Source organism: Phoxinus phoxinus (genome assembly GCF_949152265.1).
Source record: "Phoxinus phoxinus genome assembly, chromosome: 13".
Lineage (NCBI taxonomy): Eukaryota > Metazoa > Chordata > Actinopteri > Cypriniformes > Leuciscidae > Phoxinus > Phoxinus phoxinus.
The window spans coordinates 1,693,443-1,718,327 of NC_136888.1; the positions used below are offsets into that span (position 1 = coordinate 1,693,443).

Below are 24,885 nucleotides of genomic sequence, written 5' to 3' on the forward strand. Positions count from 1 at the left end.
TGTCCATTAAATAGTTGTAAATCTAACAAGGGCTTTGGATGAAAGATAAATGATGTGTTTATATCAATAAGCAAGAGTTGCTGTGTAAGCTTTTTGTTATCATCCTGTGTATTACTATTATGCCAATTTTGAGTGGTTCATTATATTTTCTATTAAATGTAAAAGGGGTTCTGGCTTCTCAAGTTAAAATACAGTACACAGCATGAATGAATACACCCCTCTGAAACCCAACAAATTCAGAAATTGTCTATACATCTAGGACACCTTTGTTTTTAAAAAAAAAGATATTTCATGTTTAGATGGGGTGTAATCATTTATGCTGTGTACTGTACTTGTATACTTTATTTTTCTCTTAAGTTATTATAGCTTACAAAAAGTTAGATGATTAAGATCACTATATAATATTTCAATGTCTAATGTTGCTGGGTTTAATCACATTTTGTTCCTCTGTATTCTGCAGCAAATTCTGAAAAGGAATCTTTTGGAGGAGCTTCTCTCTAAGTTTGAGAGAGCACTTTTGAGATCTCCACTTGACCTGGATTACATGGAGTTTGTGTGCCGTCAGCAGCTGTACCTCCTGCAAGCACTCTAAAGACATGCGGAAATACCCTACGAAATCATTCAGGCCCTGCAGTGTTTGAACTAGTTAGACTACCACCACATTCCACAGCTCCACATGCAGTGGTGGATTCAACTGTTGCTCTGAGAGGACGTCCAAGGTTTGCAATTGAAAGAGAAGAGTTAGCAGAGATGCTGCAGACAAACCTTCCTGTGCATTACATTGCAAAAATGATGGGCGTTTCCACAAGAACCATCTTTAGAAGGATGAACGATTTTGGTCTTTGGATCTCAGGGTTGTATAGCTGCATCACTGATGAGGAGCTGGATAACCTTGTAAGATCTATTAAGGATGATATGCCTGTTGCTGGTTACAGAATGGGCAGAGGGAGGTTGTTGTCTTTAGGAATACGTGTGCAATGGCAGAGAATAACTGCCTCAATGCACCGCGTTGATTCAATTGGAATCCTTTCTAGACTGGCCAGGTTGGGATGTGTGGTTCGAAGAACGTACTCAGTTCGAGGACCTTTTTCTCTTGTGCACATAGACACAAATCACAAATTGATACGGTAAGTTATATATATATTGTGTGTGTATAATTTTAAGAACATATTTTTAAAACCCCTTTTTTTTATCTTGTAAATAGATACAACATTGTAATATTTGGTGGTGTGGATGGTTATTCCAGGAAGGTATGTTTATAGTCTGTGTTGAGATATATGTATATATATATATATATATATATATATATATATATATATATATATATATATATATATATATATATAAAGGTTTCACCATTTTCACCACAAGTTTGCATTTGATTTATAGTGTTACTAGTCATCTGGTATCAAGATCATTCCAGTCACTATGATTTCTATGAAAAAAACATTCTTGTTTATTGAAAATTACCATGTAATACATTCATTTCCAATGTATGTTATATTTTCTCCTGGCTATATTTACTTAATATTGCATTTTGTATTTGCAGGTCATGTACTTGAATGCAGCAAGTAACAACCGGGCATCGACAGCATACCACTTCTTCTCAGAAGCAGTCCAAAGATTTGGCTTACCATCTAGGTGAGTATAGTAAAGAAAAAGAATTTGAGTTTTATGTCTGGATATGTATTGTAATATTAAAAAATAAATAAATAAATCAGGGTCAGGGGAGACCAAGGAGTGGAGAATGTACAGATAGCCAGGTTCATGTTTTCTTCAAGAGGCACTGACCGAGGAAGTTTCATATCCGGGAAAAGTGTCCATAATCAAAGGTAAATTACAACTGTCTGAAATTTCTAAAATGAAAAGACTTAATATTTTGTAATTTCAATAATCTGTAGGTAGCTTTTCAATGTCACTTCTATGTAACAAAATATTTTACATTTATTAGTAATTGATCTCAAATGCCTTTCACTGCATTGCTTTTAAACCTAATTATTATTTGTTTTATTATTACTATTATTTATTGTTTTTGTTTATTTCTAATAGGATTGAGCGCCTCTGGCGTGATGTCAGAACCATGGTGTTGTGAGATTGCCTTTTGTCCAGATGAAGCTACCGTAGTTCGGGTATGCTAACCACGAGCGCTTTGTATGATTGTTATTACACTGGATAGTTCAATGCATGGCTCAGCCTCATACTCTCCGTGCTGTAGTCCAATAAAACGTTCTTTAATGAAGACTACGACCTGTGTCTTGCTTCATATCATGACATGGTGTCAGAAGTGACGACTTCACGCCGAAATTAAGAGTAAGATCATAAGATGGCAAAGTTTGGACCTCCCGAGCCGTTCGATTTCTCGCAGCCAGCGGAGTGGCTCACATGGCGGCAGAGATTTTCCCGGTTTAGAGTTGCATCGAAACTGGACAAAGAGAGCAGCGAAGTGCAGGTGAATTCGCTTTTGTACTCGATGGGGAGAGATGCCGAACCTATTTACGGCTCGTTTGTGTTTCCTGTGGCAACCGAGGCCATACCACATCCAGAGTATGAGTTTAATCTAGTGATGCAGAAGTTTGATGAACACTTTGTCCCGAAAAGAAACGTCATCCATGATCGCGCCTGTTTTCATAAGCGAGGCCAAAGGGCCGGTGAGACAGTTGAAGCTTTCGTGCGGAGCCTGTACGAGCTCGCGCAGCACTGCGAGTTCGGTGCGGGGAAAGACGAGCAGATCCGGGACCGGATCGTCATCGGAATAATGGACAAAGACGTTTCGCAAAAACTCCAGCTAGAGGCGGACCTGACACTGGAGAAGGCCATCCAGCTTGCACGGCAAAGCGAACAAGTGAAACAGCAAAGCGCGGAGCGCGTGGAAACTACAGTGAATGAGGTGAGACAGAAACAGTACAATAGTACAAAGAGGAGCTATGATAAACCACGGCAGGGACAAGGACAGAGATACAGTGATAATAAACTGAACTGTCAGCGATGTAACAGAATACATGATAAAAAGGAAAACTGTCCAGCCCGTAACAAAAGGTGCAGAAAGTGCAATAAAATTGGACATTTCGAGGCCGTGTGTAAATCCAAAATGCTAAAAGAAATTAGAGCAGAGGCTGTTATGGATTCAGATGAGGATTCATTTTTTATTGGAGAACTGTTTCGGAGAGTAACCACAAAGTCAAAGCCAAACATCATTGAGGAGTCAAACCCGGATACTGACTGGGATGTAGAGCTACTAGTGAACGGCAGTTCTGTGGATTTTAAAATCGACACAGGCGCCGATACCACCGTTATGACTGAAGCGACTTTCAGAAAATTACGTCAAAGACCAAAACTTAACGAATCCAGGCCAACGGTGTACAGCCCAGGCGGGGAAGTCCGATGCGTGGGTAAGTTCCTTGCCACCACTAAATATAAAGGTCAGAAATACCAATACTGGATTACGGTCATAAAAGGACAGTATGTTAGTAACCTGTTGGGTAAGGCAGTGGCAAAGCGCATGGGGCTGGTAGTAAGAGTCAATGCTATCACGAGTGATTTAACAAGCGATGTGTTCGGGGAAATAGGACTTCTGAACTGTAAGCCTGTTAAGATCGAGCTGACTGATGAAGCAGTTCCATACAGCGTCAACACACCACGCAGAGTTCCGTTTCCGCTCCTTCCAAAGGTGGAAAAAGAGCTAAAGCGTATGCTGAGCCTCGAGATAATTGAGGAGGTTACAGAGCCGACAGACTGGTGTGCCCCAATGGTGCCCGCTCCAAAGCGCAACAAGGATGAGGTCAGAGTGTGTGTGGATTTGAAACGCTTGAACAAGGGAGTGAAGCGCGAACGTTACATTTTGCCCACACTGGATGATATAACACCTAAGCTGGCAGGAGCCAAGATTTTCTCCACTCTGGATGCCTCTAGTGGGTTCTGGCAAATCCCATTGGACCCCAGCTGCCAAAGGTTGACAACCTTTATTACCCCAATGGGCCGGTTTTGTTTCAAACGTCTGCCATTCGGCATTACATCAGCGCCTGAGATTTTTCAGCGGCTGATGACCGACTTGCTTAAAGGCTTGGAAGGGACCGTCGTTGTGATGGATGATATCCTGGTTTACGGTTCTACAAAAGAGGAGCATGACCGCCATCTCGACGCGGTGTTGCGGACGGTCAAGGCGTCCGGTCTCAAGCTTAACAGGGCTAAGTGTCACTTTGGAAAGACTGAACTGCAGTTCTTTGGACACATTATTAGCGCGGATGGTGTGAAGCCTGATGAGAGTAAAGTGGAGGCTATCGCTCAGATGTCTAGCCCCTCCAACGTGGAGCAGCTGCGGCAGGTGCTCGGACTGGTTAACTATGTTGGAAAATTCCTGCCAGGCCTGTCTACAGTGTTGCATCCACTCACTAACTTGCTTAAGAAAGAAACTGCGTGGATTTGGGGTGAGCCTCAGGAGCGAGCATTTAACCAAGTAAAAGCCATGCTCATGGCTGCACCAGCCCTTTGTTATTATGGGGCCAACAAACCAACAGTGGTTAGTGCCGACGCCAGCAGTTATGGCCTGGGTGCTGCCCTGTTGCAAGACCAGGATGGAGAGTTGCGGCCCGTTGCCTTTTGCTCGCGCACACTTACCGATGCGGAGAAGAGGTATTCGCAGATCGAAAAGGAGTGTCTGGCATCTGTCTGGGCTTGTGAACGTTTCGCCCGCTACATTCAAGGTATGGGCCAAGTCCGTTTACAAACTGACCACAAGCCACTGGTGCCACTGATCAACTCATACGATCTGGACAAAACGCCACTACGATGTCAGAGACTGCTTATGCGCCTCATGCGATTCAACGTCACTGCTGAACATGTTCCCGGTAAGCAGCTAGTAGTCGCAGATACTCTCTCCAGACATCCACTGAAAAACAGTTATGTGCCTGAAACAGAAACACAGGTAAAGGCATATGTGAACACTATGGTGGCTAGCAAACCAATCAAGTCACCCAAGCTTGAGGAAATACGCAGAGTTACACGGAGCGATGCTGAGCTTCAAAAAGTAATCACTTTCATCAGAAAAGGGTGGCCTCGCAAAGTTGCGGAGGGCTCGCCACTGCGTGGATACTATGCAGCCAGAAGTCACTTATCAGAGTCGGACAGTCTGGTCCTATACCACGACCGTATAGTAGTTCCAGCAGTACTCAGAGCTGGGGTACTGGACCAACTGCATGAAGGTCACCAGGGCCTCACCAAGTGTCGAGAGCGTGCTAAGTTGACAGTTTGGTGGCCAAACATCGGAGCACAGATAACAAACAAGGTGAAATTATGTGACTTTTGCAGAGAGCACAAACCTACACAAAGACGTGAACCACTGGTAACCACTCCCCTGCCCAGTGGCCCATGGCAAAGGATTGCAGTTGACCTGTTTGAGTTAGAGGGTAAAACTTTCCTTGTCGCTGTCGATTACTTTTCCAGAGACATTGAGATTGCTTCCCTCACCACCATTACCAGCAAGCAGGTTATTGACAAGCTCAAACACATTTTTGTGAGATGGGGCATCCCGCTAGAACTGGTCAGTGATAACGGGACACAGTTCACATCAGCAGAGTTCCGAGATTTCAAACAGAGGTATGGTTTCACTCATATTACCTCCAGCCCACATTATCCTCAGTCGAACGGAGCTGCAGAAAGGGCTGTGCAGACTGCCAAGTACATTCTCAAACAGCCGGACCCCTGCTTAGCCCTTATGGGTTATCGCTCTACACCAATCGCCGCAACCGGCGAAAGTCCAGCAAAGCTCATGACTGGTAGACAAATCCGTACTACTGTTCCGGTCCTAGAAAAGACATTGCTGCCACATCCAATCAACCCGGATCAAGTCAACATGAAGGACGCAACAGCTAAAAGTTCATACAGATTCTACTACAACCGCAGGCATTCCACACGTGCACTCCCTGAACTTCACCCGGGTCAAACTGTTGGAGTGAAGCTTGATGGGGAGAAGGGATGGACAACACCTGCCAGAGTCATCAGTAAATCCAGGGAGCCGAGATCCTACCTGGTGGAGATGGCCAATGGGAACGTGACCCGTCGGAACAGGCGTCACCTCCAGACTGTTCCTGAGATAGAACCTCCTGCGGAACAGCAATGTGCTCAGCCTACAGCGTCTCAGCAGGACAGTGGTTCCCCACCGACAGATGTGACTACACCACCTGAATCACCGGTGAGCCAGCTACCAGCAGGACCTTCCTCAGGGTCTCCCCTTCCACCATCTACTCCTGTGAGAAGAACTTCCAGGGGCCGTGAGATAAAGGTGCCTCTTAGGTTGCGGGACTGATTATGTTCAAAAGGGCAGAATAAACCCCTTCAGGACTGAGGGTAGTCTACCCCTGTGACGTCCTGCACCGTTCTGAGAATGCATACATATTTAAAGGAAAAGAGAACAAAAAGATGTTATTTGATAACAAAGTTGTTACATTTATTTTTGTTATATTGTTAAGAGATTTAAGATTTAAGTAATATTTCAAAATGCAAATATTTGGGATTGGGTTATTGCTAATTTCCAAAAGGGGGAGATGTTGTGAGATTGCCTTTTGTCCAGATGAAGCTACCGTAGTTCGGGTATGCTAACCACGAGCGCTTTGTATGATTGTTATTACACTGGATAGTTCAATGCATGGCTCAGCCTCATACTCTCCGTGCTGTAGTCCAATAAAACGTTCTTTAATGAAGACTACGACCTGTGTCTTGCTTCATATCATGACACATGGTGACTAACAAGTACTCAGACACACTGCACTCCCTAGAGGCAGAGGGATTGCTTGACTTATCAGTGGTCGAGGACCTTTTCAGTGTGCACTACACTTTTCTCAAAAGACTTCAGGCAGACTTGGACACATTTTCAGAAGCCTGGAATCATCAAGTCCAGAGCAACTGTGGCAGATTGGAATGATGCACACAAATATTGACCAATCGGAGAGATACGAGATATGGTGACACTGCTTTAGTTAGTCTGTCACCACACTGCTGTTTATGTATTACTCTAACTGGATTTTTGACTATGTATTTAACTGCTATACCTTCAGGACATGGAAGAGTCAGATCTAGACTGGGACATAGCAGCTTCTTATGATGCCGGTGAAGATTTTGGAGTTGTTGTTCCTGAATTTGAATCCCCTTTGTGTTCAGATGGGTTGAGGGCTCTCGAACACCTGCTGAATTCAACTGGTCCTAATATCCCTGTCAAAGAACTGTATTTGCTTTGTCGGGAGTTTGTTTCAACAAATATGTTGTAATAAAAAATAAAAAACACAAAGCATGCATAAAGACAGTACTGCATAGCAACTTTATTTTGCACTGAAGCTTACTGTATATTGATATACATCATTTTAATTTCTGAATTGAGTCTTGGGGTAATGGTATAGAAGCAGGGACTATATGAATGTTGTCTTAAGTGGGATTAGAACCCCGGTCTCCAGGACACAGAACTGGTGTTCTTCCTGAGTGAGCAAACTTTGAGGATTTTGAGACCCAAGTGCAGAGTGACAGAAATCTCAAGGAGACAAGCAGCATAAACTCCAAGTAGCTTTTACTTTTAGAAAGAAGGCAAAGGCAAAGTACAAACAAATAAACTAGAAGCAAAGCTTCCAATTGTCACAAAAAGGAAAACAAAACAAGCTCAATGGCTCACAAAAAACTCACAGGATACTCAGGTAGATAGGCTCAAGACTGAACAGAAAACAATGGCAAAAGGCAAACTTAAATAGGGCCCTACACAGGTGAGTATCATCAAACAATGATTGCAAAGTACAACAGAGTTATTGCCAATGGTCTCCCTCTGGTAACTAGGAGGATTGCAGGCAAAATACCTCCTGCACCCCCTAGCAACTGGGAGTTGTACTGCTGGTCATGGCAGGAGTGTGACTCCTAGTGGTTGGAGGAAGTATTGCTTGATAAAGTCTTACAGGAGCCCTCTCTTGATGAACGGCTCCTGACGTTCCTTATAGTTCTGTTCGGCTGTTGTCTGTGGAAGTCCCTGATGAGATCTGGGTCCAGTATGTCTCTAGCTGGTACCCACGAGCGCTCTTCTGGACCATAGCCTTGCCAGTCAACCAAATATTGGACCCCTCCCCGAACTTTGCGCATTTTCAATAATCTCTGCACGGAGTAAACCAGCTGCCCCTCCACCATCCGAGGAACTGGAGGTGGTTTACCTACAGGAGACAAAGGAGAGTAGATGACAGGTTTGAGGCATGAGACATGGAATGTGGGGTGTATGCCCATGGACCTGGGCAATAGCAATAAATAGCTGTTTGAGTCGTTCAAACGCCTGTTTAGCCTTCTCGGTCCACTGGAAGGGTGTGCCAGACCTCCTGGTGAGAGCTGTGAGAGGTTCCGCAATGGAACTGAAGCCTCGAATAAATCTCCTATAAAAGTTGGCGAAACCCAGGAAGCGTTGGACTTGTTTTAATGAATCAGGTTGGGGCCACTCCAAGACCGCACGAACCTTGCTGGGATCCATCTGTACACTGTCGCATGAAAGGATGAAACCCAAGAAAGAGACGGTAGTGACATGGAATTCACTTTTCTCTAGCTTGACGAAGAGGTTGTTCAAGAGCAAACGAGACAGAACCTGCCGGACATGTTGAACGTGGTCTTCATAACTTTGGGAAAATATTAAGATATCATCGAGATATACAAACACACATTGGTTCAACATTTCTCTCAGGACATCATTGATAAGGGCTTGGAAGACGGCCGGGGCATTTGCTAGCCCGAAGGGCATCACCTGATATTCGTAATGCCCAGTAGGGGTGTTGAAAGCCGTCTTCCATTCATCCCCCTCCCGAATTCTCACCTGATGGTACGCGTCTCGGAGGTCCAACTTAGTGAAGATGGTAGCGCCCTGGAGGAGTTCAAAGGCTGTGGCCATAAGTGGCAGTGGATATCGGTTCTTTACTGTGATGTTGTTTAAGCCACGATAGTCAATGCATGGGAGAAGACCTCCATCCTTCTTACCTACGAAAAAGAAGCCAGCTCCTGCCGGTGACGTGGAAGGCCGAATAAATCCATTCTCTAGTGCCTTCTGAATGTACTCATCCATTGCAGACCTCTCTGGAGCTGACAACGAGAAAAGTCTACCTCTTGGAGGACAAGATCCTGGCAACAATTCAATGGCACAATCATAGGGTCGATGAGGAGGAAGAGTATCAGCCCGGGACTTACTAAAAACATCCTGGAGATCGACATATACCTGGGGAACTCGAGAAAGGCTAGGAGAAGGAACAACCAGAGCAGGGGGTGTAAGTTTAACTTGAGGAACAACTAGTACCTTGGTTCTTGGCATGTTTGACTCATTCAAAAAGGAATCCGGAGATGAAAGAATTCCAGCTGTTGGACATGCACATCCCCATCTGGTGAAACTGCTAGTTGGCCAGTCAATCTGTGGATTGTGAGAAACTAGCCAAGGGTAACCAAGGATAACTGGGAACTCGGGTGTGTCAGTAATAAGAAAAGACAGTGATTCTTGATGAGAGTCTATCTCAACTGAAATGGGAAAGGTACGGTGTGTTACCTGGCCGGACCCCAGAGGTCTGTTGTCTAAGGATGTTATCGTGAGCTTATCCTGGAGAGTTATGAGTGGTATCTTCAAGGTTTTGGCCAGAGTACTGTCCATGAAATTGCCAGCAGCGCCTGAGTTGACAAAAGCATAACCCTTGTGCCAACAGTTGCCCCAGGAGAAATGCATCACCGTTGAAAATCCAGCTGAAGATCGGGGGTCAATTATTTCTCTCGTCTCAGCCCCCCTCTCTCTGGACGAGAAATCTCTTTTCCCACAAGTTCAAGGCAATGTGACCGAAAATGCCCCAGTTCTCCACAGTACAAACAGCGCCTCTCCCGCATACGTCTGTCCCGTTCAGATTGTGATAAGCGACTCTTCCCAAGCTGCATGGGTTCCTCTGTGCAAAGAGTTTGGAAAGCAGGTTGAACTGGACTGACATTGCTTTGGGCTGTGACTCGGTCTTGTTGTTTCTCAGACCTCCTATCCCTAATTCGGTTATCCACTCGGATGGCGACATCAATAAGATAATCTAAGTTAGGCGCAGGATCTCGGAAGGCCAATTCATCTTTTAGCTCAGGTGCAAGGGCTTGATAAAATGCTGCTTGAAGAGCCTGTTCATTCCAACCACTCTCCGCTGCCAGGGTACGGAACTCAATAGCCATTTCTGCTACACTGCGCATTCCTTGAGTGAGTTGAAGTAATCGTTGGTCATTTCCAACTCCTCCTCCTGGATGATGGAACACCCTCCTCATCTCTGCTAGGAATTGTTCAGAGTTAGAAGTGAAAGGTGAACCATGTTCCAAGAGAGCCATAGCCCATTCCAAAGCTCTTCCAGTCAATAACGTGATGATATAAGCCACTCGACTGCTGTCTGTAGGAAAACTACTGGGTTGAAGTTGGAAGGCTAGGGAGCATTGAGTGATAAAGCCTCGACAGCCCCTGGTATTTCCATCGTATCTCTCAGGAGGTGGAAGCCTGGGCTCGAGAAGAGGAACTGCCGGACTTGGTTGAGGTTGGGGAAAGATGGGCGGTACCGGAGGTGGCGTGGGTAACTCAGGAACCCCCTGGGATGGAGGATCTTGAGGCAAAGCTAGAAAAACGCTGAAGAATCTCTGTGAGAATCTGTTCATGATGTTGAATTGCGGTTGCTTGATTGGTGAGCTCGAATAATATTCTCTCCACTGGAAAAAAAGAAAATGCTCGTTTATAAATGAGTGTAACGAAGAAAAAAAATCAAGGATTTATGAATCAATTCGACGGAGCTCCAAACACAACAAAGCGATTCGAAACACAAAAATGAGTGTAAAGAAGAAAATCAAGAATTTATGAATCAATTCGACGGAGCTCCAAACACAAACAAAGCGATTCGAAACACAACACAAACTCCAAACACAAACAAAGCGATTCGAAACACAACACAAACTCCAAACACAAACAAAGCGATTCGAACACAAACACAAACTCCAAACACAAACAAAGCGATTCGAAACACAACACAAACTCCAAACACAAACAAAGCGATTCGAAACACAAACACAACTCCAAACACAAACAAAGCGATTCGAAACACAAACACAAACTCCAACACAAACAAAGCGGTTCGAAACACAGACACAAACTCCAAACACAACAAAGCGATTCGAAGCACAAACACAAACTCCAACACAAACAAAGCGATTTCAGTGATTCGAGTGTAAATAAGACGGTCGATAGGGGAGACCACGCGTGCAATGCTAGCGGGCTAACGTTAGAGATAGTAACGGAAGCATTCTTATATGCATTCTTCTGTGCGAATCCTACCAATGCTACAGCAGATGTGCAAAGGATTGGAGCTCTATGGCCTCCATGAAATGTTGAAACAAAATCAGCCTTTATTTCAGCCTTTATTTGTTCCTGGCCATTTTACAAAAGTAAGTGTTGTTATTTGCATTTTTTTTTATAATGGCGTTTGAGTTGTGGCTAATAAAAGGTTGTTCTTTGCAGCCTGATGCTGATTTTCTCACGATGGCCCTGTCACCCATTTTAAGTGAGGTGGGTTCAGTAAAGCGGCAGAGGGAATTACTTGCAGGACTTCATTCAAAGCCTTGAAGACGCAGGTAACATTTTTGAATACTCAGAATTATATTTAAATTACATCAGTTTGAGTATGTTGCCCTCAGTAACTATTATTTAAAAAACACAATGTTAGTTATTGTAAATACAAGTAAAGGTGCAGATACAGTTTTGATTTTTGTTTTCTTGCAGAAGAAGGGAGCAGTGGTAAGAGGATGAAGAGGACAACGAACAGGTAGATGAAACGGAGGACTGCACTAAAGGAGACGCAGCGGCAGAACAAGACCAGACCACCGTCAGCAGCTTCATGCAGTGGCTTACTGGTCAGGGACATGTTCCCATTACTTCTGCACAAAGAGAAAAATTTTAAATATACATAGAATTTGATCATGACTGTCAGCTACGATATGGTGAGCACAATTTATGCTACCCCCTTGTAAATGCATGTTCTTGTACTGTGACCTTGCCTACACGGCACCTAGGGACTTACACAGAGTTCCTTGACATTATGAGGCAGGCTGTGAGCAATAGCAGAGAATTTGGTCGTTCATGAGATGGATTCCTAATATAGAGTTTACTCCCTGTACTGTGTTCTCTCCGTTACTGTTATAGTGTAGTATTTTAAAAGGATAGAGATGCAGTAGCTTTTGGATATTTAAATTTATTTTATTTTTTTATTTTATTTTTGTTTATCATTGACATGTATTGCAAAAAATGCAGCAAAGATTGCTGCAAAATTGTTCCAAGTGTAAGACTTTATCAAGCAATACTTCCTCCAACCACTAGGAGTCACACTCCTGCCATGACCAGCAGTACAACTCCCAGTTGCTAGGGGGTGCAGGAGGTATTTTGCCTGCAATCCTCCTAGTTGCCAGAGGGAGACCATTGGCAATAACTCTGTTGTACTTTGCAATCATTGTTTGATGATACTCCCCTGTGTAGGGCCCTATTTAAGTTTGCCTTTTGCCATTGTTTTCTGTTCAGTCTTGAGCCTATCTACCTGAGTATCCCGTGAGTTTTTTTGTGAGCCATTGAGCTTGTTTTGTTTTCCTTTTTGTGACAATTGGAAGCTTTGCTTCTAGTTTATTTGTTTGTACTTTGCCTTCTTTCTAAAAGTAAAAGCTACTTGGAGTTTATGCTGCTTGTCTCCTTGAGATTTCTGTCACTCTGCACTTGGGTCTCAAAATCCTCAAAGTTTGCTCACTCAGGAAGAACACCAGTTCTGTGTCCTGGAGACCGGGGTTCTAATCCCACTTAAGACAACATTCATATAGTCCCTGCTTCTATACCATTACAGCAAGACTGAACCAAAGAAAATGGACCCAGCGGAGAGTCGAGGCCCTTCATCAAATGTGGAGAGAATATTATTCGAGCTCACCAATCAAGCAACCGCAATTCAACATCATGAACAGATTCTCACAGAGATTCTTCAGCGTTTTTCTAGCTTTGCCTCAAGATCCTCCATCCCAGGGGGTTCCTGAGTTACCCACGCCACCTCCGGTACCGCCCATCTTTCCCCAACCTCAACCAAGTCCGGCAGTTCCTCTTCTCGAGCCCAGGCTTCCACCTCCTGAGAGATACGATGGAAATACCAGGGGCTGTCGAGGCTTTATCACTCAATGCTCCCTAGCCTTCCAACTTCAACCCAGTAGTTTTCCTACAGACAGCAGTCGAGTGGCTTATATCATCACGTTATTGACTGGAAGAGCTTTGGAATGGGCTATGGCTCTCTTGGAACATGGTTCACCTTTCACTTCTAACTCTGAACAATTCCTAGCAGAGATGAGGAGGGTGTTCCATCATCCAGGAGGAGGAGTTGGAAATGACCAACGATTACTTCAACTCACTCAAGGAATGCGCAGTGTAGCAGAAATGGCTATTGAGTTCCGTACCCTGGCAGCGGAGAGTGGTTGGAATGAACAGGCTCTTCAAGCAGCATTTTATCAAGCCCTTGCACCTGAGCTAAAAGATGAATTGGCCTTCCGAGATCCTGCGCCTAACTTAGATTATCTTATTGATGTCGCCATCCGAGTGGATAACCGAATTAGGGATAGGAGGTCTGAGAAACAACAAGACCGAGTCACAGCCCAAAGCAATGTCAGTCCAGTTCAACCTGCTTTCCAAACTCTTTGCACAGAGGAACCCATGCAGCTTGGGAAGAGTCGCTTATCACAATCTGAACGGGACAGACGTATGCGGGAGAGGCGCTGTCTGTACTGTGGAGAACTGGGGCATTTTCGGTCACATTGCCCTGAACTTGTGGGAAAAGAGATTTCTCGTCCAGAGAGAGGGGGGCTGAGACGAGAGAAATAATTGACCCCCGATCTTCAGCTGGATTTTCAACGGTGATGCATTTCTCCTGGGGCAACTGTTGGCACAAGGGTTATGCTTTTGTCAACTCAGGCGCTGCTGATTTTGTTTCAACATTTCATGGAGGCCATAGAGCTCCAATCCTTTGCACATCTGCTGTAGCATTGGTAGGATTCGCACAGAAGAATGCATATAAGAATGCTTCCGTTACTATCTCTAACGTTAGCCCGCTAGCATTGCACGCGTGGTCTCCCCTATCGACCGTCTTATTTACACTCGAATCACTGAAATCGCTTTGTTTGTGTTGGAGTTTGTGTTTGTGCTTCGAATCGCTTTGTTGTGTTTGGAGTTTGTGTCTGTGTTTCGAACCGCTTTGTTTGTGTTGGAGTTTGTGTTTGTGTTTCGAATCGCTTTGTTTGTGTTTGGAGTTGTGTTTGTGTTTCGAATCGCTTTGTTTGTGTTTGGAGTTTGTGTTGTGTTTCGAATCGCTTTGTTTGTGTTTGGAGTTTGTGTTTGTGTTCGAATCGCTTTGTTTGTGTTTGGAGTTTGTGTTGTGTTTCGAATCGCTTTGTTTGTGTTTGGAGCTCCGTCGAATTGATTCATAAATCCTTGATTTTCTTCTTTACACTCATTTTTGTGTTTCGAATCGCTTTGTTGTGTTTGGAGCTCCGTCGAATTGATTCATAAATCCTTGATTTTTTTTCTTCGTTACACTCATTTATAAACGAGCATTTTCTATTTTTCCAGCGTGTGAACATATCTCCGATACTACTCTCTATAAAAAACAATCGGATTGCTTTGATATCGCTGGTTATATCCAACTTTCTGAACTTCCGTTACTATCTCTAACGTTAGCCCGCTAGCATTTGCACGCCTGGTCTCGCCTATCGACCGTCTTATTTACACTCGAATCACTGGAAGGCTACGGGTTCTATCCATGATTTCAGTCCTAAATTAGTAGTGATATTGGTAGCATCACTGCTAATTTATTGTTCATCTGTCATAATGGCGAATATATCGGATGTGTGTCTACCTCTGAGTGCAGGTGAGGACACGTTTGAGCTGCATTCGGTGCGGTTGGAGCTGGAGTCCGTGGAGAAGCAGATCCGTGATCTGCTGGGGAGGCAGGCCGAGCTGCGAGACCGACGATCAGCGCTTGAAGCATCACGCGCCGATGCTCACAAGTCAGTGGTTAGTAACTTTTCGACTCCGGCCTCCTCTACTCCGTGTATTTCTCTGCACAGGACCCGAGCATCCCTGCCCTCATTCACCCCGGCACCAACACAGCACCATGGACCCTGGATGATTCCACAACGGAAGACGCGAGCCAGGACCAGAGCAAGGACCTCTCCGCCCCTCCCGGTCTTCGAGATTTCCACCCGGAACCGCTTCTCCCCTCTTCGCGAGACGGAACGCGACGGCGCTGTGATCATCGGCAGTTCCATGGTCCAGCATGTCCGCACTACCTCAGGTAAAGGTATGGTGCGCACTCACTGCCTTCCTGGTGCTCGTGTTCTCGATGTCGCTGCGCAGGTCCCCGAGATCCTGAACGGTGACGAGCGCGTCGGAGCTGTCGTGCTGCACGCGGGGGTGAACGACATCAGGCTGCGGCAGACGGAGGTTCTGAAGAGGGACTACAGGAGCCTGATCGAGACGGTACGCAGAACATCGCCTGAAGCAAAGATCGTCGTGTCTGGACCGCTTCCCACGTACCGACAGGGACAAGAAAGGTTCAGTAGATTGTTTGCACTAAATGAATGGTTAATGTCATGGTGTAATGAACAGAGACTGCTCTTTGTAAATGGAATCTGTTTTGGGAGCGACCTAGGCTCTACCGTGCTGATGGCCTGCACCCCAGCAGAATCGGGGCTGTTCTGTCGGACAACATCTCCAAGACGTTACACACCATATGACTAGTAAGTCAAAGTCCAAATCACATTCTTTGCTGTCCCAAATTAATTGATATAAGTACCAGTGTAGAACACTTTATAGAAACTGTGTCTATTCCTCGTTTAGTGAGGCCAAACAATAAATCTACTGTAGGATCTAAGAAAAATCTAATTGTGATTAAACCAGAAAATCTCAATATTAGTGAACAAAAACAATTTCTAAAGCTAGGTCTTCTAAACATTAGATCGCTTACACCTAAGGCGGTTATTGTAAATGAAATGGTCACTGATAATAGCTTCGATGTACTCTGCCTTACTGAAACCTGGCTTAAATCGAATGATTATTTCGGTATTAATGAGTCCACTCCACCAGGATACGGTTATAAGCATGAGCCCCGTCTGATTGGTCGTGGCGGCGGTGTTGCAACAATCTATAGAGATATTCTTAATGTTACTCAGAAAACAGGCCACAGGTTTAATTCGTTTGAAGTACTTGTGCTAAATGTTACGCTCCTAGATGTAAGAAAGAAATCCCTATTATCTCTAGCCTTGGCTACTGTATATAGACCTCCAGGGCCCTATGCTGATTTCCTAAAAGAGTTTGCAGATTTTCTCTCAGATCTATTGGTCAATGTCGATAAGGCAATAATTGTTGGAGATTTCAACATACACGTTGATAACACAAATGATGCGTTAGGGGCTGCGTTTACAGATTTATTAAACTCCTTTGGGGTCAAGCAAAACGTTAGTGGTCCCACTCATCGTCTTAATCATACTCTAGATTTAATTATATCATATGGAACCGATCCAACCGATATAGATATTATACCGCAAAGTGATGATGTCACTGATCATTACATGGTAACTTGCATACTACGTACGGCTGAAATGTGTCATGTTGCGCCGTGTTATCGACCAGGCAGAACAATCCTTCCAACTACTATAGATAGATTCTTAAATAGCTTACCTGATCTATCTCAGCTTCTCAGTGAACCCAAACAAACAGATGAGCTAGAGGAAATGACTAGCAGTATGAGCACCATTTTCTCTAGTACATTAGAAATTGTTGCACCAATTAGATTAAGGCGAGACACTACAGGTGAATAGGGTACAATTTAAAAATAATAGATATCACCATGACACTTCCTCAGTTGATTACTTACACAAGTTCATAAAAAAAATGTATTACAAGTTTTTGAAATTTGTATGTTTAATTATGCAAATTAGGTATTATCTCATTAAATATGCACACTTTTGCATATATTTTCGGTAGATAGATCTGAACATATGATAAAGCCAGGTGCAAAATTCTTTTTACATTTTGTTTACACACAAGATGAAAAAAGATGTTCAGAGGGATTTCAGGATATATGCTTTCATTACCTAGGAAATCTAAATATACTGTCCATAGCCTTAAAAAATCGATTTTCGCCATATTTTTGGGATTAAAATGTCCCATAAATCAGGCCAGGAATGATTTATTATCAAATCTCTCTGAACATATATTCAGAATACTGCTAAGTGTATAACTGGAAAATTTGGTGTACATCGGTGCTACATAGGCTGAGATGTTTCTACTGGAGAATGACAAAAAACCCATTTTGAGAAAAAGGCATTTAAAGATTTGTAATGTAAAAAATCATACTTTTTTAGTAGAAACAACTATTTACTGACACAATATCTTATCAAATAATTAGCAACAACAATACAAACCACCTAAATCACATCAAAACTTATAAACACAGCATTTATGGCCTTTAACTGAGCAGAAAACCGTCAAAAACACACATCATAAGTGTCAGAGCGCATCACGTGATGCATCTGAACCAATCACGTTGTCAGAAATTGACATCAGCCAATGAGATTTCGCTTTTAGGGTTAAATGTCCATTTTACTTTCACGATTGGTTGCTGATTAAAAGGAAATGACCATATTTGGATCCGACAGCATTGTACAGCAGAGATAGAGATTTTCAGACATGTGCGTGATTAAAGGAAGAACACAGAGATCGCGGAGCAGCGCGTTGATTTAGAACGCCAACTTTTGTTGAATTTCTGAGAAATCTATAGACGCAAATAGACAAAGTGTAGTGAAATAAAGACCTAAATGTGTATTTTGGACTTTTTTTCACCACAAGTCTGAAAGAAGACATGTTATTGAAGACAAATAGCCTAAAATCTCAAAATTGACCAGTGAAAAAAAAACGATGTTTTTGCCTGCCGTGTCTCGCCTTAAAAAAGGTTAGAGAGAAAACTAAAGCACCATGGTACAACAGTGCTACACATTGTCATGATCTGGGTGCTTTCTCTCACTCTATCACACACACACACACTTTCACACGCGGTCTAGTAACGCCCATTCACATACTCTCACGCTGACCCATTTACGCACATACCTCTTCAATCTACTTTCATGTCTTTCAGCTGATGCTCTTTACCAGTCTTAGCCTATTACTCTCATCACCTGTCCCTCCTTTCTCACTGATTGCTTCCCTATATCCTGGCTCTTCTTTCTATCAGACCTCGCTTGAGTATTGCATTTGCTATTGTGAACAGTGTTGTGTCTGATGCTATTTTTTGTCTTGTCTCAGTCCTGTCGCGTGGTCCCGTGTGTGTCGGTTCTAAAGCCCTGTCCAGGGGGTCGCTGTCCGCCTCGTCTGCCTCCCGGACGCTGTCACTCTCGGGGAATTCAGCCACGCAGCTCCAGCCTAACAGACCTCTGTTCACCTGTTTGCTTTACGCGCTTCCTGTGTTTCTAACTACCTCGGGTAGTCTTTTGTTTCTTTTGAGGCTGCATATTTGTCAAGACTTGTCGAACTCTAATTAAAGTGGCTGTTTCTCCAAACCTGCTGTGTTGTCCGCTTACCACCATGACAGAATACTCAAGCCAGACATCGGACCCAGCAGCGGAGGATCAGGTACGGTCAGCGGTCGAGCTCCAGGGTGCTATGTTGGGAAAGCACGAACAGGAACTCTCCGCGGCTCGACATGCCGTCGACACGCTGGCAGTCCAGGTTAATGACCTCACTCAGCAGCTTCATCAGCTCCGCTACAATCCACCTGTTTCTCCGGGCTTGCCAAACGCGCATGAGCCGCGCATCAATAATCCGCCAAACTACTCTGGTGAGCCAACCCAATGCAGAGCTTTCCTAACACAGTGCGAGGTTGTGTTTTCTCTCCAGCCCACCACCTATGCCAGAGACCGGTCCCGCGTAGCCTATGTCATATCTCTTCTATCCGGAAGAGCACGCGAGTGGGCCACGGTGGCCTGGGAGGCTGAGGCAGAATGTGTCGAACGTTTCCAGCTGTTCAAGGAGGAGATGATAAGAGTCTTCGATCGCTCAGTCTACGGGGAGGAGGCTGCTCGGGTGCTGTCTACGCTTCGGCAGGGTAGACGCTCGGTGGCTGACTTTTCCATTGAGTTCCAGACCCTTGCTACTACTTGCGAATGGAACGAGCCCGCCTTGCTCTCTCGTTTCCTCGAGGGTCTCAACGCTCAAGTCAAGGATGAGGTGTTGGCTCGAGAGGTGCCCAGCCGCCTGGATGCGCTGATCGAACTGGCCATTCGCATCGAGAAGCGTTTCGACTTACAACGCAGAGCCCGAGGCATGGAAATCTTCGCTTCTGGCATCGACGACTCCCGCCGCCCATTCCGTCGTGGAGGACGAAGCTGAGCCCATGCAGGTGGGAAATATTCGCATTTCTCCTAAGGAGAGGGAGCGAAGGATCATCCACCGTCTTTGTCTCTACTGTGCTTCGGCTACACACTTTGTCTCTTCGTGTCCGTTAAAAGCCTCCGCTCGCCGGTAAAGGGAGGGCTACTGGCGAGCGCGACTTCTCTGGACTCTCCACCACATTCCTACACCACCTTTGACGTTCACCTGCAATTGCCGGGGTTTTCTGCAACCTGTAAGGCCCTCATTGACTCTGGTGCGGAGGGATGTTTTCTCGACGAGACTTGGGCGCGCGCTCAGGGTATCCCGCTCAGAGAGCTTGAGGGAGCCACGCCCCTATTCGCGCTTGATGGAAGTTCCCTTCCTAGAGTAAGACGAGAGACTCTCCCATTGACACTCACGGTTTCTGGTAACCACCGTGAGACCATGTCTTTTCTTATTTTTAATTCTCCCTTTCATCCTGTTGTTTTAGGCCATCCGTGGCTTATTAAGCATAATCCTCAGATTAATTGGTGTAAGGATTCTGTTGTGTCGTGGAATGTCTCGTGTCATGTTAACTGTTTGACTTCTGCCCCTCCTTCTGTCTCTTCTGTCTCTGTTATTCAGGAGGAGCTCGGGGATTTGTCCGGGGTTCCGGAGGAATACCAGGATCTCGGGATGGTGTTCAGCCGGGCACGGGCCGCCTCTCTTCCCCCTCATCGGCCCTATGATTGCGCAATCGACCTCGTTCCCGGTAGCACTCCCCCTCGCGGACGGTTATATTCTTTATCTGCGCCCGAGCGTGAGGCTCTTGAGAATTATCTTTCTGAGTGTCTAGACGCGGGTACTATCGTTTCTTCGACGTCAACGGCGGGGGCGGGGTTTTTCTTCGTTAAGAAGAAGGATGGGTCCTTGCGTCCTTGCATAGATTATCGAGGGCTGAATGACATAACCATTAAGAACCGTTATCCCCTACCACTTATGTCTTCAGCTTCAAGGATCTTTACTAAACTCGATCTCCGCAACGCCTATCATTTAATCCGCATCAAGGAGGGGGATGAATGGAAGACGGCGTTTAACACCCCCCTGGGGCACTTCGAATATCGGGTTTTAACCGTTCGGTCTGGTCAACGCTCCCGCCGTCTTTCAAGCGTTGGTCAACGACGTTCTTAGGGATATGCTTAACGTTTTCGTTTTCGTGTATTTAGATGACATACTCATCTTTTCCCCCTCCATCGAGATTCACGTTCAGCACGTTCGGAGGGTTTTGCAGCGTCTGTTGGAGAATAAGCTCTTTGTTAAGGCTGAGAAGTGCAAGTTTCATGCTAACTCTATTTCCTTTTTGGGTTCGGTTATTTCTGCCGAAGGGGTTAGCATGGATCTGGACAAGGTCAGGGCTGTCACTGAGTGGCCCGTACCTGATTCCCGAGTTGCACTTCAACGTTTCCTTGGGTTTGCTAACTTTTACAGACGCTTCATTCACAATTATAGTCAGGTCGTGGCTCCCTTGACTTCGTTAACCTCTTCTAGGACCCGGTTTGTGTGGTCTAGTTCGGCTCAGGATGCGTTCGATCGTCTGAAGTCTCTGTTCACATCTGCGCCCATTCTACTTTACCCCGACGTTTCTAAACAATTCATTGTTGAGGTGGATGCTTCCGAGGTGGGGGTCGGGGCCATCCTCTCTCAACGCTCGACCGCGGATGGTAAAGTACATCCTTGCGCGTTTTTCTCACACAAGTTGTCGCCGTCCGAGCGCAACTATGATGTGGGAAACCGCGAATTGCTCGCTGTACGTCTCGCTCTCGAGGAATGGCGTCAGTGGTTGGAGGGGTCTTCGGTTCCGTTTGTCGTTTGGACGGACCATCGTAACCTTGAATATATTAGTTCGGCCAAACGTCTGAACGCTAGACAAGCAAGGTGGGCGCTATTCTTTACACGGTTTGATTTTTCCATCTCGTTTCGTCCGGGTACTAAGAATGTTAAGCCTGATGCTCTTTCACGTCTTTTCGACCCCACTGTTGAGACCATTTCCAACGTTCCTATTGTACCAGCGGAACGCGTATTAGGCGCCGCCGTTTGGGGTATCGAGAGGCTTGTCAAGCGCGCATTGACTCAGGTTGTTACGCCTCACTCGTGCCCCCGTAATCGCTTGTTTGTACCTATCTCGGCGCGCCGTGCGGTGTTGCAGTGGGCCCATTCGTCCAAATTCGCTGCCCATCCCGGCGTTAGGGGCACGTTAGCCTCTGTTCGTCAGCGGTTTTGGTGGCCCACTTGCGAGAAGGATACGCGGCGCTTTATTGCGGCATGCACGGACTGCGCTCAGACCAAGTCGAGTAACACTCCCCCAGCCGGTCTTCTAAGACCCTTACCTATTCCGTCTAGACCATGGTCGCACATTGCGCTTGATTTTATTACGGGTCTTCCCGCGTCTTTAGGTAATACGGCGATTTTAACCATCATAGACCGTTTTTCTAAGACCGCACACTTCGTCCCGCTTCCCAAGTTACCTTCTGCTAAGGAGACCGCCCAGTTATTGGTAGAACACGTTTTCAGACTTCACGTCATTAATAATCAAAATCATAATACTAATAAGAAGAATATTACAAATTGTCATGCAATTATTCACATCATCATCACTTGTACACCCCATTACATGTGACGTCATGCGAAATTCAATGCTAATAGTTTCAAAACACTTGCTGTAAAATAATGCATTGTGATAGGTAATTTGTTCAACTAACCAGCGATTTAAACTGGATTTCCACCGGAGAAGTTTCTCCTCTTTGCCGTCTTCCGTGTGTCCATGGCGTAAAATGAGGGCGTAGGGGAGGCGGAGACGTGAATATATAGGGGCGTGTTAATCTAATGACGATGGTTTTCAGCCGTGGCATTTATCAAGAGACAGGTATTGCGTACACCTGAATTTCAAAGGTACGCACAGCTTCATAAATCAGGCGGTGAGAGGAGTGTAAGCATAATCTTACGCCAACATATACGCCCGTTTCGACGCAAGATTGATAAATGAGGGCCATTGAGTCTAGAACTACAATAAACATCATGTTCACACACATACCCCTCTGCACTTTGATTTGTCTCAACATGAGGACAGGAGAGCTGTCAGTCAATAAATGACAAAACAAAGTAACTTGCGTTACTTATTTGAAAAAGTAACTCAGATAGTTTGTTGTAAATTTTTAAAGTAATGCGTTACTTTACTAGTTACTTGAAAAAGTAATCCGATTACGTAACACTTGTAAAGCATTTCCCCCAACACTGCTTAGCACAAAATCAACTTTGCTTCGATCAAGTGAAGGATCAGCCAAATTTCCAAGTCCATCATCAAAAGCGCTGTGTGAGGAGAGTGAGTCGCCTGCTGTCGCCAGCTGTGTGAGGAGAGTGAGTCGCCTGCTGTCGCCCGCTGTGTGAGGAGAGTGAGTCGCCCGCTGTGTGAGGAGAGTGAGTCGCCTGCTGTCGCCCGCTGTGTGAGGAGAGTGAGTCGCCCGCTGTCGCCCGCTGTGTGAGGAGAGTGAGTCGCCTGCTGTCGCCCGCTGTGTGAGGAGAGTGAGTCGCCCGCTGTGTGAGGAGAGTGGGTCGCCTGCTGTCGCCCGCTGTGTGAGGAGAGTGAGTCGCCCGCTGTCGCCCGCTGTCGCCCGCTGTGTGAGGAGAGTGAGTCGCCTGCTGTCGCCCGCTGTGTGAGGAGAGTGAGTCGCCTGCTGTCGCCCGCTGTGTGAGGAGAGTGAGTCGCCTGCTGTCGCCCGCTGTGTGAGGAGAGTGAGTCGCCCGCTGTGTGAGGAGAGTGAGTCGCCCGCTGTCGCCCGCTGTGTGAGGAGAGTGAGTCGCCCGCTGTCGCCCGCTGTGTGAGGAGAGTGAGTCGCCCGCTGTCGCCCGCTGTGTGAGGAGAGTGAGTCGCCCGCTGTCGCCCGCTGTGTGAGGAGAGTGAGTCGCCCGCTGTGTGAGGAGAGTGAGTCGCCCGCTGTCGCCCGCTGTGTGAGGAGAGTGAGTCGCCCGCTGTCTCCCGCTGTGTGAGGAAAGTGAGTCGCCCGCTGTCGCCCGCTGTGTGAGGAAAGTGAGTCGCCCGCTGTGTGAGGAAAGTGAGTCGCCCGCTGTGTGAGGAGAGTGAGTCGCCCGCTGTCGCCCGCTGTGTGAGGAGAGTAAGTCGCCCGCTGTGTGAGGAGAGTGAGTCGCCCGCTGTGTGAGGAGAGTGAGTCGCCCGCTGTGTGAGGAGAGTGAGTCGCCCGCTGTCGGCGCTGTGTGAGGAGAGTGAGTCGCTCGCTGCGTGAGGAAAGTGAGTCGCCCGCTGTGTGAGGAGAGTGAGTCGCCCGCTGTCGGCGCTGTGTGAGGAGAGTGAGTCGCCCGCTGTCGCCCGCTGTGTGAGGAGAGTGAGTCGCCCGCTGTGTGAGGAAAGTGAGTTGCCCGCTGTGTGAGGAGAGTGAGTCGCCCGCTGTCGCCCGTTGTGTGAGGAGAGTGTGTCGCCCGCTGTCGGCGCTGTGTGAGGAGAGTGAGTCGCCTGGTGTCGCCCGCTGTGTGAGGAGAGTGAGTTGCCCGCTGTCGCCCGCTGTGTGAGGAGAGTGAGTCGCCCGCTGTCGCCCGCTGTATGAGGAGAGTGAGTCGCCCGCTGTCGCCCGCTGTGTGAGGAGAGTGAGTCGCCCGCTGTCGCCCGCTGTGTGAGGAGAGTGAGTCGCCCGCTGTCGGCGCTGTGTGAGGAGAGTGAGTCGCCTGCTGTCGGCGCTGTGTGAGGAGAGTGAGTCGCTCGCTGCGTGAGGAAAGTGAGTCGCCCGCTGTGTGAGGAGAGTGAGTCGCCCGCTGTCGGCGCTGTGTGAGGAGAGTGAGTCGCTCGCTGCGTGAGGAAAGTGAGTCGCCCGCTGTGTGAGGAGAGTGAGTCGCCCGCTGTCGCCCGCTGAGTGAGGAGAGTGAGTCGCCCGCTGTGTGAGGAAAGTGAGTCGCCCGCTGTGTGAGGAGAGTGAGTCGCCCGCTGTGTGAGGAGAGTGAGTCGCCCGCTGTGTGAGGAGAGTGAGTCGCCCGCTGTCGCCCGCTGTGTGAGGAGAGTGAGTCGCCCGCTGTGTGAGGAGAGTGAGTCGCCCGCTGTCGCCCGCTGTGTGAGGAGAGTGAGTCGCCCGTTGTGTGAGGAGAGTGAGTTGCCCGCTGACATACTCCTCGCCTGACAAAGCGTCAGTGAAGTCCTGCAGGGGCTCTTTGGATGGCCTCTAGCACCTCTATGTCTTGCCAGGTAAGAACCAGAGGTCTTGTTTTCTTGTCAGCAGACAGGACTTTGGCAAGAGCCCTTTCCTGCTCAAGGACGCGTTCTACCATTTGTAGACGTGATCCCCACCGTGTGGTCGACTCCGTACTGAGCTGATGAGCTGGTAAATTCATCTGTGCCTGCACTTCGGCCAGCTCCCTCTGCTTTTTTCAGCTGTAGGAGAATGCGCTCACAGTTTTCTTGCACAGAGAAATGG

General features: G+C 46.6%; 1 long non-coding RNA gene across 1 annotated transcript; it reads left to right on the forward strand.

Annotated features, from left to right (window-relative positions):
• The first annotated feature begins 1,158 nt into the window (after positions 1–1,158).
• LOC307009364 lies at positions 1,159–1,833 on the forward strand. Its single transcript, XR_013799999.1, has 3 exons — positions 1,159–1,250; positions 1,550–1,641; positions 1,722–1,833. It is a non-coding gene; the product is annotated as an uncharacterized lncRNA (long non-coding RNA).
• Positions 1,834–24,885: the final 23,052 nt, after the last annotated feature.